At 35.4% G+C, this 16,148-nt stretch overlaps 1 pseudogene; it reads right to left on the minus strand.

Annotated features, from left to right (window-relative positions):
* Positions 1-3,783: 3,783 nt before the first annotated feature.
* LOC150004334 (large ribosomal subunit protein eL33 pseudogene) lies at positions 3,784-4,114 on the minus strand (annotated as a pseudogene).
* Between the last annotated feature and the right edge of the window lie 12,034 nt (positions 4,115-16,148).

Here is a 16,148-nt window from a genome sequence, read left to right on the forward strand (position 1 = left end):
GGCAGTTTACTCCCTTACTTACCCCTTCAAATTCCAGAGCAGCAGGTCGAATAAGAAGACACCACTCTTTTGAAACACATTCAAGCGTGATGTCCATGGGAAATATGAAAATAAGATGCACAGCTAGCTAACCCGAGCGTTTTCTTGCATTTCTATTATAAACTTTAGGAAGTGACGAGACCAGGATTCTAGTTCCAGTTTTCTTGTAAATTAAGCTGTATGACCTTAAACAAGTTTTTTAACTTCTCTGCTCCTTAGTTTTTTAATCTATAAAATGAATATAGCATTTTACTATCTATAAATGAATACTATCAACTTAAAGGGCTTGAGAAGCATTATTGTTCATATCGGTTTTTCCCAAGGGTCTCTTAGGACCTCAGAGAAGGTATTGGATTGTGTGTTTCAAGAAACTTCCAAACCCACCCCAGGATATTTCACCCATACTCAAACCTCTATGTACAGCCAAAGTACTGTTTAATATCTTTTTCCATAAAATTCCATATTTCTAATGTTTTACCTATATTTGAACACAGTTTTGAACAAAAGATTAGTGTGATTAATGACTGTGTGAGGCTTTTGCTGCCCATAAAGAGAGAATAGCCATCTTGATTCTTTAGTCTGTAGGTGGGTTGAGGTGATGGTTTTGTGTCTTACAGTGATATTTAATTCTTAAATAATTTTCACTCCCTTGTTCTGTTATTTGATTATAAAAATATAATTCTTTTTATTGCTCTTTATTTCAAGATCCTAATTACCCTCATTTTAGTCTTATTTTTAACTCATTTCTGTTTTGCCAAAGAAAAAAACTTAAAGAAAATAAGACATTCCATTTTATTCTTAGAAAGATATTTTCAAAGACAAAACATAGTTATTTTTAAAAATAACTTTTTTAAGTGACATAAAATCTGGCAGAAAAATACACATTTCAAAACTCCATTTTGAATAGTTCTATCTAAGGATAGTAAGGGGGAAAGTGTTGAATATTGGACACAGAAGATTAAAGTACATAATTACCCAAAGAATTGATTAGTACCACTCAATGACAATCAGAACACATTACAACAGAAGCTTGGGAAAGCGGTTCTGTTTTGGGTTTAGCACATTTAAATCATAATTGACATCAGAAGCATGTTTGAGGCAGGAATAGGTTCAAAAGCATAAATTCTTATTAGAAACACCGATTATTTTTATTTACAAAGCATAGCTTTTCATGATAACTGCCTGATGTCCATTATTCTGAATTTTTAAAATTGTTATGCTGGAATGCTCAGTTTTCTTTTCAAAGTCCCAAACAATACAATTGCAAAATTCAAAATATTAGAATACCAAGGGATTAGAAGAAGAAAAAATGAATTCAAAAGGAAAAGGCAAAAATCTTATACAGCTAGAAAAATATATACATGAAAAAAAGATATTGTTTTATATTAGGATAGTTAGTGTTTCTGAAGTTGAGAATCCAACAAATAAAACAAAAATAATTGAAAGACATTAATTTAAATAAAACAGTTCCTTGAAATAAATAAAGAACTGATTCCACATTGAATGAGCAGGCCATACTCCAGAGAAGGTTAATACTGAATGAAGAATCCTGATTTATGCCTTAATCAAGTTAGCAAATTTTACAGATAAAAATATGGTTGGGATCTTAAGCAGTAATTGAATAACATCTATTTGGGGGAATCAGGTTGGCCTCAGATTTCTTCATAACAATATTAAATTCCCAAGGACAATGGAATGAAAGCAGCTTCATTCTGAGGCAGAGTGTGGCCCAAAAATATTACACCCATCAAAACTGTCCATTAATGTGTGAAAGTAAGAGGCAGACATTCCCAAACATGAACAAACAGCTTTGGTAAGTCCTTCCTGGCAAGGCTACTTGATGCTGAAATTCAGGCAATTTATTAAAATAAAAAACTCAGGAAAGGAGAGGACATGATGGAAAGAACAGAGATGAGCATCATTTCACTTCAATATAAAACTAAGACTAAAAATCTATGGGAATTATAAGAATTGAGGTGGAATGTAAATCTTGATAGCTCAGACAATATTTAATCAACAAAAAATGAAATAAAAGGCAGGAGGAAATGTTAGTGTGGTAATTGCCTCATCTTTTCATATTATCAATCAGTAGCATCGAGAAGTGAAATATAGTTTAAAACATAATCATAATAATTCCAGACACTCAATAGTTTTCTTTTTGATTTTTATTAATTTGGTTAAAAAATTTATCCAAACTTAAAATGTTTTACATTTTACTCTGTTTTGCTGTTAAGTGCAAATAAATTAAATAATTTTAAAACATTCATAGAAGAATCCCTATTTTATAATAATTAATGTCTCTTTTATCTATTTATTGTTTATATAAATTTCTGCCTGGAGATGTGTAGGTTGATGTTCACTTATAGCTTGTTGGATTTAGAATCATTATTTCCTTGTGTTTGGCTTGGATTTCATAAAGCATTCTGTATAATTTATAAAAGTAATTTTTAATAAAAAATAAAATCTGGTGTTTTAACTTTAGACCGTTCCCTTTTCTTATGACTTTTGGTTTGGGCTTTGTTGGTTATACACTTGGAATGAAGCATTTAAATATGTTGTTAATTTGGGGGACTGAAATAACTGGTACTATTTGACATGCTGAATACATAACACAAAGATAGTATTCAAATTAAATATTATGCCAGATGTATCCACACTCCATACATGGAGTTTGCAAATGTTTCTTATTGTGCATTATGCATATTATGATTTCATTTGATACCTAAAGCTGTGAGCTTTTGTTAGAATATGCATTGTTTTGCTTCCAAACTCTTAACTCCATGTTATTAAAGTTGTATTTATTAAAATCTGGTCCTTAAAAGGAGGGCTCTTTGGGCTCCTCAAATAGAGTCTAAAAATGGGTTAAAATCAACTTAAACAAAATATCACTATTTGCAGTGTGAACATAGAAATGTAATTTTAAAATTCAATGTAGGTTTTGGAACACACAAATTATTTTTGGAATATTTGATAATTGTTAATTGACAACAATATGCTGTTTAGACTTTTTGAGTATATGCACTTAAAAATATTAGGATCTGGTCTGGAGCAGGAATGTGCTATTCTTGTCATGAGTTTCACTGTCATCAACATGTCATTCAAATAACCCTTGCAATTATTAATACATACATTGTGTTATGCAATCTGCACCATCAATTACTTTTCTGTTTCAGTTATTTCTTAATTATCTCATTCTAAGTTTTTAAAACATTTTTCTCTTTTATTTGTCTTCCTTTGTAATATTTTCATTTTGTTCTGCTGTGAATATGAAGATGGGCATGAGGAAATTAAACTTACTCTTACAATCAGTTATTGGGCACTTTTAATATTCTTCAGCACTGTGTTATGTATGATACCAAGGTGAATAAAGACATAGACCTTGTTGTTAGAAAGTTAACAATATAGGAAGTAAGATGTGGAAACATCGGTTTGGGCTTATTTATCTTCAAAGTGAGTGCTCTTTCACTGTCTAAAGAAATAGCAGTTCGGAAGTATAATGGGATGGTAATTTTTTTTTTTTTACTTAAAAAAAAAAGACTTTATTTACTTATTTTAGAGAGAAGGAAGGAAGAGAGAAAGAGTAAGAGAACCATTAACGTGTGAGAGAAACATCCATCAGTTGGCTCCCCTTTGCGTTTTGACCAGAGACCAACCCTTTGCCAAAGGACCCCCCACCACCACCCACCACCCCGCCAACCAACTGAGCCACACCATTGAGGGCTGTTTATTTACTTTTCAATAAGTTTAAATCCTTGAGCGGTACATCATTACACAGGTTCTGTGTCCAATGGCCTTAGCAAGAAGGTTTCTTTGGAATTTAGCACAAATCAGCCACTGTTTCCCTGAGCAGACTTACCTGTCCCCAGATGACTCTGGTTTTGTTTAGTTTACCACCAGGAGTTAGTGTGTTGCTCTTTGCTTTGTACACATAAGCACACCTCTTGCCTAGATAGAATTCAGTTTCATCTTCAGCATAAACACTTTCAATTTTAAGATGAGCTGTGTGCTTCCTTTGGTTCCGGAAACCCCATTTATAGCCAGCAAAACTGGCCTTGGATCACAGCCTCCCAGACATATTTGTCATTGTAGAAGTCCTATTCCTGGCAGGCTCCACAGGCTCCAAGATGGCGGAAAAGCGGGACTGTGAATTTTTAAGTCACACAGACGTGAGTTTGAACTGTAGTTCTGTTACTTGATAACTGTGACCTGAATTCCAGTTTATCTGTTAGAAAATGAAAATAGTACCTTATGTAGTTGTGATGTGGAATGAATGAGAAATATTTGTCAAACTGGTCCATTCACAACCTGGCACGTTGTATGCCCTTGATAATAATTATTTTTCTTTTTTCTCATCTAGCTCAAAATATTTGCAAGATAACTATCAAATATATTGCCAGTATCTATAACAAAGGCTGCCTTTTCCTTCAATATATTGTTTTTACTACATTTCACATCTGTATCCTTATATGTGAACCTTCTATGTCTACATTTATATCCTTGCAGTCCTCCTCTTTACTTGGTCTTGTAATAAATTTTCATTCTTATTTGAATGTACACTGTCTTGACATAATTCCATTTCTTGTTTTACTATTGATTGAAACATTATTGCCCATAGCTCTAACTTCTTTGCAGTCCCCATAGTGAGAGTAGGCAGCCATCCCTCCTCCAATTTGCACCTATGCTCACCTTTGTTAGCAAAAGAAGTTCCTTTCCTGCCATCCAAGGCAAGTCCGTCCACGTGGACTTGGTATCACACTCTCGCATTTTCTTAGGGACTCTCCTGTCTCTCACATAACTCCCTGTTGTAGCATTTCTAGTGGTACCTACCAGTTACACCAGTCCTACAACAAAACAAGTGTATCCCTCATTCTTGCAGCTTCCTCTAGCTACTTTCATATATCTTTCTTCCCCTTTAATGGTGAGTTTCTTGAAATAGCATTTTGCATGTCACTTTTCTACTCAGTTTTACTTCAGTTCTCCATCCACTATACTCTGACTTATTCTGTCAACACTGGAGGAAAATTGTTTTCACTAAAGACTTATATGACGTCTGGTTTCTGAAATCCAATTCATTTTAAAGAATTTTTTTTCTTGTTTTATTGACCTCGGTACTGTTTTTAAGAGTGGGCCATTTCCCAGCTCTTCATTTTGGCCAAACTGACCAATCTGCTGTATTCTCTCCCATGTTTTCACCTTGCATATGTATTCTTCCACCTAGATTTTTGTTTCTTTCCTGCCCTGTTCACTCTGTTCTTTGCATAGTCTGTGATAACTGGCTATTCTAATAACTAGGTGTTTAGGTAAAAAATTCTACTTTAGAGGTAAAAATATGTTACTAGGAATGGTAAAATGTTTCTAGAAATGGTAACAAACAACTCTAAAATATCACTGCTTTAACAAACACAATTTTATTTATCACTGGCGCTCGGCCCAAGGTGAATGTCTGACTTAGGCAACTCTCTTGGGTTGCTTTCCTTCAAGTGGGGACTCTGAGATTCAAGGTCCTGCCATGTTTTGATGCCACTATCTTGAACAAGGAGGCACCAGGGGTGCTGTGGGAAGATAAATGATTATGGCAGAAGCACAGCTATTAATTATCCACCTCAATATGGAAGTGGCACACATCACTTCTGATAACCTTCCATCAGCCAGAATAGCCCCACAGCTTCCCTTAGAAGCGAGGTGGCCCGGAAATGAAATGGAGTTCCTGGTTGGGTAAGTGCTTCCCAGGAGTAACTTTAAAGTCTAGATGGGAAGCATGGATTTTCAGTGTTAGCCAGACACAATTTATTACATTTTTCAACTTTTATATGACTTGGACAATTCTCAGTAATGATTGCATTTCCTCTCCCAAAGGGTAACTAAGTGGTCTTTTGTGTCTCACCAGTGATTGCTATTAACATTCACTGTTATTTGAGATGCTGATGAGTTTAATGTCCTAATGAGGTCCCAGGGAACGGAGCAGATTGTCTAAGAAGAGATCCTGTCTCTATCTTCTCTCAAGTAAAACGGGTTTCCAATATCTCTCTGCCTCATTGATTCACCCTATTTTTAAATCACATCTGAAAATATGCCTTTCTCCCTGGATAATGCCTCTTAATTTATCTTTTCCTCTGCTCTTTATTATTTAACTTTGTATTGTTTAATTAAATTGGGTTACATAACTGTGCATTGAAGATGCTGCTCAAAAGAAAGTTGTTGCACAATATTTAGCACTTTTATTTCACTTGATGTTTCCAAAGCACTGTATAATATTAATTAGTAAATTGTCACAACGTTCCAAGGAGGTAAATTAATTATATATTTTTCTTTTGCGAAGTAGCCCATCTCAGTAAATGACAAAAGAATGCACTTTGCTTCACAGATGCATCTGTGCTCAACTCCATCCCCTCAGTCCAAGAACAATGGAAGTTTACATGACAGAAATCCTAGCAATGATTTTTATCATGGCAAACACCTTACAAAGATTAAATTTTTAATTTTCATAATATCCCAAATATGTACTTGGAGGTACTATGCCTAAAATCTTTCACTCATGGCCTTAATTGCCTCATTCACACTATTAAAAAAAAAAAATAATTTCATGCAGCAGTAGGCCAGTACCTTGCAATTAATTTTGGATCCATAGCATCAATACGTGTCATTACCCTTCATTAGTTACCCAAAATTTTCTTATTAGGATCTTTTGTGGGAAAGCACTTTTTGTTGATGAGTTTCTCTGCATCATAAGGATGATTCAGTAGAATTTAGTCCAAAGTGTATTTTTCTGTTGCCAAGAATAATTTAGGGTTTAAAACTTGGCAAGTTAGTCCTGGGCCAGTGGCTGGGTTGGAGCGTTGACAAGTACACCAAAAGGTTGCAGATTCAATTCTCGGTCAGGGCACAAACCTAGGTTTCAGGTTTGATCCCTGGTCCGGGCATGTTGGGGAGGCAATCGATTGATGTTGCTCTCGCCCTCTTTCTCTCTCTCTCCCTTCCTTTCTCTCTAAAATTCAATAAACATATCATTGGGTTTATGAATGAATGAACCAATGAATAACAAACAAAGATACTTGCTAGTTCATCTATCCAATGAGCAGCTTCATATGGATCAGAGGATGTGTGCTTTGGGTCTCCTAAGGAAATTTTGGTAGAAATATCTAACTAGTAAAGTCAAAGTGGTGCAAAATTTTGAAGTGTCATTTGATACCACCTTTCTGCCTGTCTTTTCTGTCTTTTTCCCATGCTGATGAGCCCATTTTGTTTAGAGAGATACCTTTCTGAACATCTCCACTGTTCTTGCCCTGTTGGACTCAGTAGAGATGGGATTAAACAACTGCAGTCCAGGTAAGATGACTTCAAGTATACAACCCCACTCTGAGATGCTTTAGGGGACCTGGCACACTCAAACCCATGCGGAATATCTCCTGCCTTAAATATTGCTAGGCTTTGTCCCACATGACCCTAGTTTTTAAAGTTTATTTTAATACTTTACATATTAGAAAACCAACAAACAATGTCTTGCTATAAGGGTAACTAAGGGATTATATAAAGGTATTAGTATGAATGCAACAACTGGAAAATTATACAAACTTTCTTAAAAGTAAAAGGAGATAAAGAACAAGGAAAAGGGACCACATACTATACTAACAAATGTAACATGCAAAAATATGACAGTAATGAGAACAAATATGTCAACAATATCAATAAAAGTAATATCTTAATTACTAAAGGAAAAGTTTTTATACTGAGTAACAAATCCGTGTTGTGCCCATGATACATATTAAACTAATTCAAAAGGTTAAAATTAAAAAGATGGAAAACCATATAATAGGCAAATGTAAATAAAAATATAGTTTATCGTTTTGATAATATAAGATGTTAAAAATAAGGGAAAATGGGTGCAGAACTGTCTGTACCATTTTTGCAGTTTATTTATAATTGTAAAGCTACTTTGATGTCAGAATTAAAACTGTTAGTTTTATGTCAAAGGACATAGGATACAACATAAAAAGGCTCTATTAGCCAAAAATGAGACAATTTGAAAGGCCAAATGACTGATACACATTGAATATTCAAAAACCCATAGTTTCATGATGCAAAACATGAAAATCATATCAAATCACTAGACACTATTTAAAGTGACTAATTGCCTAATTCTTTCTCTGAAAATTTGCAGTTAAAAAAACCCAATTCAGGTTAATTACATAGCTCTAGTTGATGAGAAAATTAAATCAATTCAGTGGTCAACCTTATTATCAGTAAGTAAGGCAAGCTCATGTTGTTTGACTTATGATATAATGCTATATGAAGCCCATAGTAATAGTAATGAACTAGTCTTGTGAAGAAGCTAAATCTGAGTCTTAACTTCCCTTTACAGAAATTATAAGGCTAAAGGAACAAGTTAAATGCCACCACGCAAAGAAGTAGACTACATTAGAAAAGTGGTAACATTCTTTAAGATAATAAATTTGGCTTCTGTCACAATTCAGTAGCAAGAAAATAAAAGAAAGAAAAAAGAGCAGAAACTTCTAGGTTAAAAGAGATCTGAGAATCACGAAATCCATAGGTCTTGTTTAGATATGATTCAAACCTACCAGTTATGAAAAGATGTTTTTTAGATAATTGGGAGAATTTGATAATGAGTGGGATATTACGATCCCAAGGAATCATTGTTGATTTTGTTAGATGTGTAATTGTTGCTGTGGATTTGTCAAAAAATTGTTTTTAGAGATGCATAGTGAATGATATATGAGTGATAAAATGGTAGGGATTTGCTTATAACTCTTCAGGGAAAAAACGATAAAAGAGAAACAGGGATAAATACAGCAACAGTTGCAAATGCTTGCTGACTTTATGACGGGTCTATGTGTAATTCTCTCCATTTTAAGGTATGTTTGAAATTTTTCATAATAAAACATTTTTGAAAAGTAAGTGTAGTGAATATAGATTTACTTGTGCTGGGTGGGGAAAGACTTTCTGAAAAATGACACAAAGTATAGAAACCATAAAGGAAATGTTTAGAGGTATAGCCATGTAGAGATTTAAAAATTTTGTACTAAAAATTAACATAAACAAAGATCAAAAACAGATATATATTTAAAGAAACTTTGTAACACATACACAAAGTTAATATTTTAATATAACAAAACCTTTTTAAAACAGAAAGAATAAAAGATAGGCAAATTCATGTTGATATGTAAAATAAGAATTACAAATAAAACAATGAGATACTTTTTTTTTTAATCTATGAGAAAGATAATGTTTAAAAAGATTGTTGACATTCTCTGAAGCTGAAGTATGGGGAAATGGCACCTTTAAATTATTGGTGGGAATAACCTGCTACAGGTTTTTAAAACTATGTATTTATATTTTAAATGGGCACACTTTGACTTAATTATTCTATATCTGGGAACTAATATTAAGGAAGTAATTTGAGATGTGTACTAAGATGTATTGAGTAGGATGTTTTCTGAAGCATTTTTTTTTAATTTGCATTTTTAGGTTTACTGATCCCTCTAAGGTCTACACACCCCATGTTGAGAATCCCTGCTGGTAATAATAGCAGACCGAATAAACAAATTTTGCAAATCATCTTATCATCAGAAAGCACACAATCTCTCATTATGACTTTGTATAGCGTTCCTTGTAGTATCCATTTATTTTTTTCTGCCTGTTTTCTCTTCTCCATAGAAGCAAATATTATAAAGCCATTGCTTAAAATTGCTGAGTGATGGAGTTTCTTTTTCTTTCTATATAGATCCCTTTTATTTCTTTTTTAAAAAGTATATCTTATTGATTATGTTGTTACAGTATTTTCATTTTTTTCCCCTTTGCTCCCCTCTGCCCAGTACCCCCCTTCCCTCCAGCAATCCCACCCCATGGGTCATGCATATACATTCTTTGGCTTCACTCTTTCCTATATTATTCTTAACTTCCCCCTGTCTATTTTGTACCTACCAATTATGCTGCTTAATCCCTGCACCATTTTTCCATTTCTCCCCCTTCCCCTTCCCAGCTGATAACCCTCCAAATGATCCCCATACCTATGATTCTGTTCCTATTCTGGTTTGCTTAGTTGATTTTGTTCTTATTTTTTAGATTCAATTGTTGATAGTTGTGAGTTTGTTCTCATTTTAATGTTCATAATTTTGATCTTCTTTTTCTTAAGTCCCTTTGACATTTCATATAATAATAGCTTGATGATGATGAGGTCCTTTAGCTTTACCTTGTCTGGGAAGCACTTTATCTGCCCTTCCATTCTAAATGATAGCTTTGCTGGTTAGAGTAATCTTGGTTGTAAGTCCTTGCTTTTCATCACCATGCCAGTCCCTTCATGCACGCAAAGTTCTTTTGAGAATTTAGCTGATAGTCTTATAGGCACCCCTTTTTGGGTAACTCTCTGCTTTTCTCTTCCTACTTTTAAGATTCTCTCTTTATCTTTCACCTTTGGCATTTTAATTATGATGTGTCTTGGTATGGTCCTTTTTGGGTCTAGCTTGTTTGGGACTCTCTGTGCTTCCTGGACTTGTATGTTTATTTCCTTCACCAAATGTGGGGAGTTTTCCTTCATTATTTTCTCACATAATTTTTTGATTTCTTTCTCTTCCTCTTCTTCTTCTGGCACCCCTGTTGTTTGGATGTTGGCATGTTTAAAGTTGTCCCCGAGGTTCCTAAGTCTCTCCTCATATTTTTCAATTCTTGTTTCCTCATTCTGTACTAGTTGACTGTTGTTTTCCTCCTTATGTAAAAAGCATAGATTTGAACCCCGGTTTCCTTCCCTTCACCATTGATTTTGTGTGGATTTTCTTTCATTGCATTTAGCATAGCCTTCACTTCTTCCCTTATGCGTTTGCTGTACTAAAGTGTATCTGTCAAGCCTGTGAGCATCTTTATCACCAGTGTTTTGAACTCTGTACCTATTAGGTTGGCTATCTCCTTGTCACTTAGTTCTCCCACTGGAACTTTGATCCATTCCTCCTTTTGGGCCACACTTCTCTGTCTCCTCATCTTGATAGACTCCTGTGTTTGTTTGCTTCTGTGTCTCAGGTAGAGCTGTCACTCCTGTTATGTTGTAAGGGGCGGAGCCTTAGGTTTTCTCATTGGTAGAGGGTGACCTGTTTCACCATGTTGTTGTGCTGGATATTGGAGAGGGATTTTAGAGGGAACAATGCCAATAGCTCAGCACTTGCCCCTTTTCCAGGCACTTCTCCCACTTTGTATGGGTCTGGCACCTCTCTATTTTTGCCCTGCTTGTCGTTCCCAGAGTGGGTGGGTCTGCAGACATTCTAGGACTGTGGGGGCCCTTCAAACAAGTGGACTCTGCTGTGAGACTGGCTATTTCTTTCTCTGCCCCAACCCCCACTGGTTTGCACAGTCAGAAGCAATGAGGCTTTATTTTCCCTGGTGCTGGGACCATGAGCTGCATGGTCTGGTTTGGTGCTGGGCACACTCCCCAGGTGTCCCTCCTCACTTTTTAAAACATGTGACTGTGCTTTCCGCTGGCCTGCTGCTGCTGCCGCTGCCGCTGCTGCCACCACACTTCGTCCTCTCCACCCTGGCTCCACCCCTCCTACCTGTCCGGATGAGTATTTCTTCTTTATATCTTTGTTTGTTGGACTTCATGCAGCTCGACTTTTTGGAACTTCTGGTTGTCTCTATTTGAGGTAGTTGTATTCCTTCTTAGTTGTGGAGAGAGATGCAGCGGGTCTGTCTAGGCCTTCATCTTGTCTGGAAGTCAATGGATGAAGTATTTTTAAAAAAGTAAATCTTGAAATGTCCTCTATGTCCATCAGCATGGAAATGGATATGTAAGTTATCATATAGCCACACAATGCAATATTGTATAATCATTAAAATTAATTATGGAGATACATGTTGACAGAATATGCTACAAGAAAGTAGAAATGGAAGTAAATGGGCCAATCTGCTCTGTGATTCTCAGGTATGTCTTATTAAATTGCTATTTATGCTTACCACAAAAGGAATATCTCCAGAATAAGATCCTCTAGAAAAGGAGCAAGAACAATTTGAGGTCTTTTCATAAATTTTGCCTAAATGAATTATAGAAGATGTATGTTAATTTGTGCTTCTCAGAAGGATTATTTCCCTGAACACTTGCCAATCCCTAGAATGTTAGCTTTAAAATACTCTTGATAATTTGATGGATAAAAATTAACATCTCTATTGGTGTAACGTGTATTTTTTGTTGCTAGTGTTTTATACACTTTTTAAATATGCTTACAGACTGGTAGATTTCATCTCTTGTAATGTGCTTTATTACTTCACTTGTATTTTTTTTCTATTGGCGTTTTCATTTTTCTAATTTCTTTGTGAGAGTTTTAATACCTCACCTCTTTTCACATCATATGTTGAAAATATTTTAGTGACATTTTTGTCTTGCCTTAATTTTTTCACAGTGGATCTTTGATATACACAAGTTCTAATTTTTATATGATCAAATTTAACAGTATCTTCTTTGAATAATTTTTCCTTTTGGCACAATCCTTACAAAGGCCTTCTCCACACCATAATTATGTAAAATCATGACTTCTACTTTCTGTTAATTTTTATGGTTTAATCTTTATATTTAAATATGTAATCTATGTGAAATTTATTTTGATGCTGTATAATATTTGAACCACTCTAATTTGTCATACAGATGATTGGTAACATGTTCCAAAACCACTTAGTGAATAATGCATTGTTTCCTCAGTGATCAAAAGTTCCAGCTTTGTCAGAAACTGTTATTTTTTAATGTGGTCTCTGTACTTAATGGTTGATAACTTGTAAAATGTATTTTCTCATTTTCTCTTAATTATAGGGCCTTCCTACCCTCACTTTAGTCCCATAATTTTCTAATAACAGTCTAAATTATTATTTGAAATTTAAAAAAGGAATACTAATTTATTATTGTTTTTGGATATTGCGCCAAGGCTCTCTGAAGAAAAGGTGTATAATTAGTGTTATTTTGTCGCACACACAGCACCATCAAAGATATCTACTGAAGACATATTGATAGTTTAACTCAGTAGATTTATAGAGTTTGAAAAAATTTGGTCTAACTTAAGCTTGAATGCTGCTTTTAGTTTTAGTAATGCTTCCCCTTTGTGGGTAATGGGGAGGAGTTATATGTTTTCTCTCCTTTAGTTTTGAGACATATGCAGTTGATTTCTAACTAGGCATACCTGTTCTTAAAGGAAGAAAAAGATTTGGACAATCTGAAAACGCCAAATGAACACATTTGTCAAGTACTAATGAGAGGTTTGAAGAGCCTCCAGGGAAAAATTATAAATAAAAAATTGGAGGAACACAGAACCTCTTAGTGATATAATTTCTCCCTGGCTTCATAGTTTGGCATTAGGTAGATCTATGTCTAGTGCTGGGAAATACTGCTTTTGAGGTAACAGGGGGCATTTTCTTTTCCTGCTCTCAGTGAGGCTAGTTTCTACCACTCACCTTTCTCTTTCACTTAATCAAGGAAGTTCCAAAAGATGATTCATTCCATGACACTGCCCAGAACTGGCTCTGGAAGATGCTTTCTCAGCTGAAACTAAATGATACTTTATGTGCCTTCCCTAAATAGAGAGATTAGAAAGTTATTTTTAAAAGTGGTAGAGAAGAACATTAAATATGTGATAAAGTGGTTTTGTAACTGATTTTATTACTTAAGTTCATGCATCTTTTTTTTTTTTTTTTTTGCTAGTCTTTGTCAACTATAAATTAAGATAGAAGCAGTTGGAGAAGAAGCGACCAGAGAAGTGCAGAATGCTTCAGGGAACACGTCTCTCAGGGTTATTAAACACAATTTGTTTTTGTCAGATTCCAATTTATCTGCATCTTAGCAAATCCAGGGAACGTGAATTCTGACATCTTGTACATCCTTATTAATTATTCATGCTTGAGGTTCTGTACTTGCTTGACCTTAAGGAATTTGTGCTGTGGACACCAGTGAGAATGGACCAGAATCCCCATTTTGGACCAAAATGCCCATATTGAATAAACACAGCTGGCCCCTCTTCCCCATTTTTTGGTTGCAGGCACAGCAAACGTCTGGTACCCATCTCCTTCACTCCCCAGTCCCTCCTTTGGAGGAAAAATTAATGATAATAATAAGTGAAAGTGACCTTAAAGGGACAATATTAACTAACACCCAGGGGATTTTTTAAAGATATAAAGATCTTAAAATTCAATGTTACAAACCCAACATGTTTTATTGTCACAAATAAACTCCACACAATTGAGTTCTGTCATCATGCTTCATAAATTCCCAATCAGTTCTCAGAGTTCCTTTGATGTGCTAAAACCATGTGACTTTTTCTGTGGTCTATAACTGTGTTGTCTCCCTCTAGGTACTTGGGTTTAAAATTCAGGACATATGTCAAAATAAAAATGATTTGATATGTGAAAGATGATCAAATTATTCAATTTTTATTCCTTATAACAGCAAAACAACATAACCAGATTTCTTCTAAGTATATGATATGAAGCAGCTGGTAACATTCATTTTAGGATCACTGTGTTGATACTTACCCTAAAATAGTTTCTTACAGCTATTTTGGGTCTGTAGATGTTCACTATTCAGGCAGAAGGATGCACTAACTCTAAGAATTCGGATTTTAATTGATTTTTAACAAGACTTTCCTATTGTTGCTTGGATAAATAAGCCAAACTAAAAAAGTCATATTGTGAAAAAATATTTGATTCCTCAAAAGGCTAATATTCCCAGTGTTCATAGATTTTTTTTTTTCATACAGAAATTTCAGTTTTGACTTGCCTCACACCCTACCAATTTTGTCCCATGCAGAATAAGAGTCAGAAGGACCTGATAACATAAGGTCAATTTTTTAGGGCCCTTCATTTGCCACACAGAAGAAAATAGGAGCAGACAAAAAGAATAATGCCAGAAGTGGCTCTGGGGACTCTTCATTTCTGAAATGTTAGCCAATGCGAACCAATGGGTAAAAACCAAACTAACAAAAACTAAAAAGCAGTTGTGATACTGACTAGTATGGTATAATCATATTTTGGAAATATTGATTAGTATCACTCCTATCAGTTTCTCCTCTTTTCTCCTTTTTCTCACTTGAGCATAAGGGATGAGCAGTCCCCAACTTCTGCATTGGCCTAGGGCCTTTCCATCAAGTGAAAGGCAGAAAAAAAATCTAAGAGCAGGTTGAGCATCTAGAACTCTATCACAACCTCAAACTACAAAATGACTCTGGGCTTGCTGACAAGGAAAAACAAAACGGAGGTGATAAGAGTTTCCATATTGATCAGTCCTGCATAGAAAGGCACTGCTCTCAGACCTGGAGATTAGCTTCTCCAGGAGCCCATCTTAAGTGGAAGGCTCTGTGCCAGTGCTTTATTGAGGAAGAGTTCCCAGGAGATACCAGCAGGGAAGTGAGCGAGCTGGGCCAGCATAGGGGAAAAAACCATGCAAGTGTGCCATCTCAGGTTAAAGCCTATGATCTTGAACCTGCAGAGCAGATTATGCCTCAGAGTTGCGTCAGCCTGAGCCAGCTAGGGCCTCCCTCTGCACAAGTAAGCCTTTGAGGACAAAATAGCCTCAGTTGCCCTAAGACAGCCCTCAGAAGGGCCACACATTGTTGGTTCTTGGGAACAAAGGCAATGGGACTAGGTGTGGGGGTGAAGTTTGCACAAAAATGTTAAAAATGAGATTCAAGTTTGTTCTGCGTAGAGCACTCAAGTCTGTTCTACCCAGGGAATAGAAAACAGATTAGCATAGTATTAAATGTATAATAAGTGTATATATAACATTCCGCCATTTTCAGTGCTCTCCCTGCCACATTATCTTTTCCGGTTTTCATTAAAAACGTAGAAGATACTAGAAGATGAGTATTATGATACTGGTCTCAGATATGTGATTGAGATATATCATCAAGCAACTTACTCAAAAGGTGAGAGTATATGTCTTTAACTCCAATCCCAGCAGTCTGTCTGTCTTTGTGCAGCCATAATCTGGAGAATATTTCTGTAATCTTCTTGTGCAAATTCAGAATCCAGGGGTGATTGCAGAGTACAGAATTCCTTCACATCTGACACCTTCTGAGCCACTCGGGGTGAAGCCAATAGTTTCTGACTTACAAGCTCCTCAGGGAACGCGTGTG

This window comes from Furipterus horrens, unplaced genomic scaffold, assembly GCF_987537825.1.
Source record: "Furipterus horrens unplaced genomic scaffold, mFurHor1.1.pri manual_scaffold_7, whole genome shotgun sequence".
Classification (NCBI taxonomy): domain Eukaryota; kingdom Metazoa; phylum Chordata; class Mammalia; order Chiroptera; family Furipteridae; genus Furipterus; species Furipterus horrens.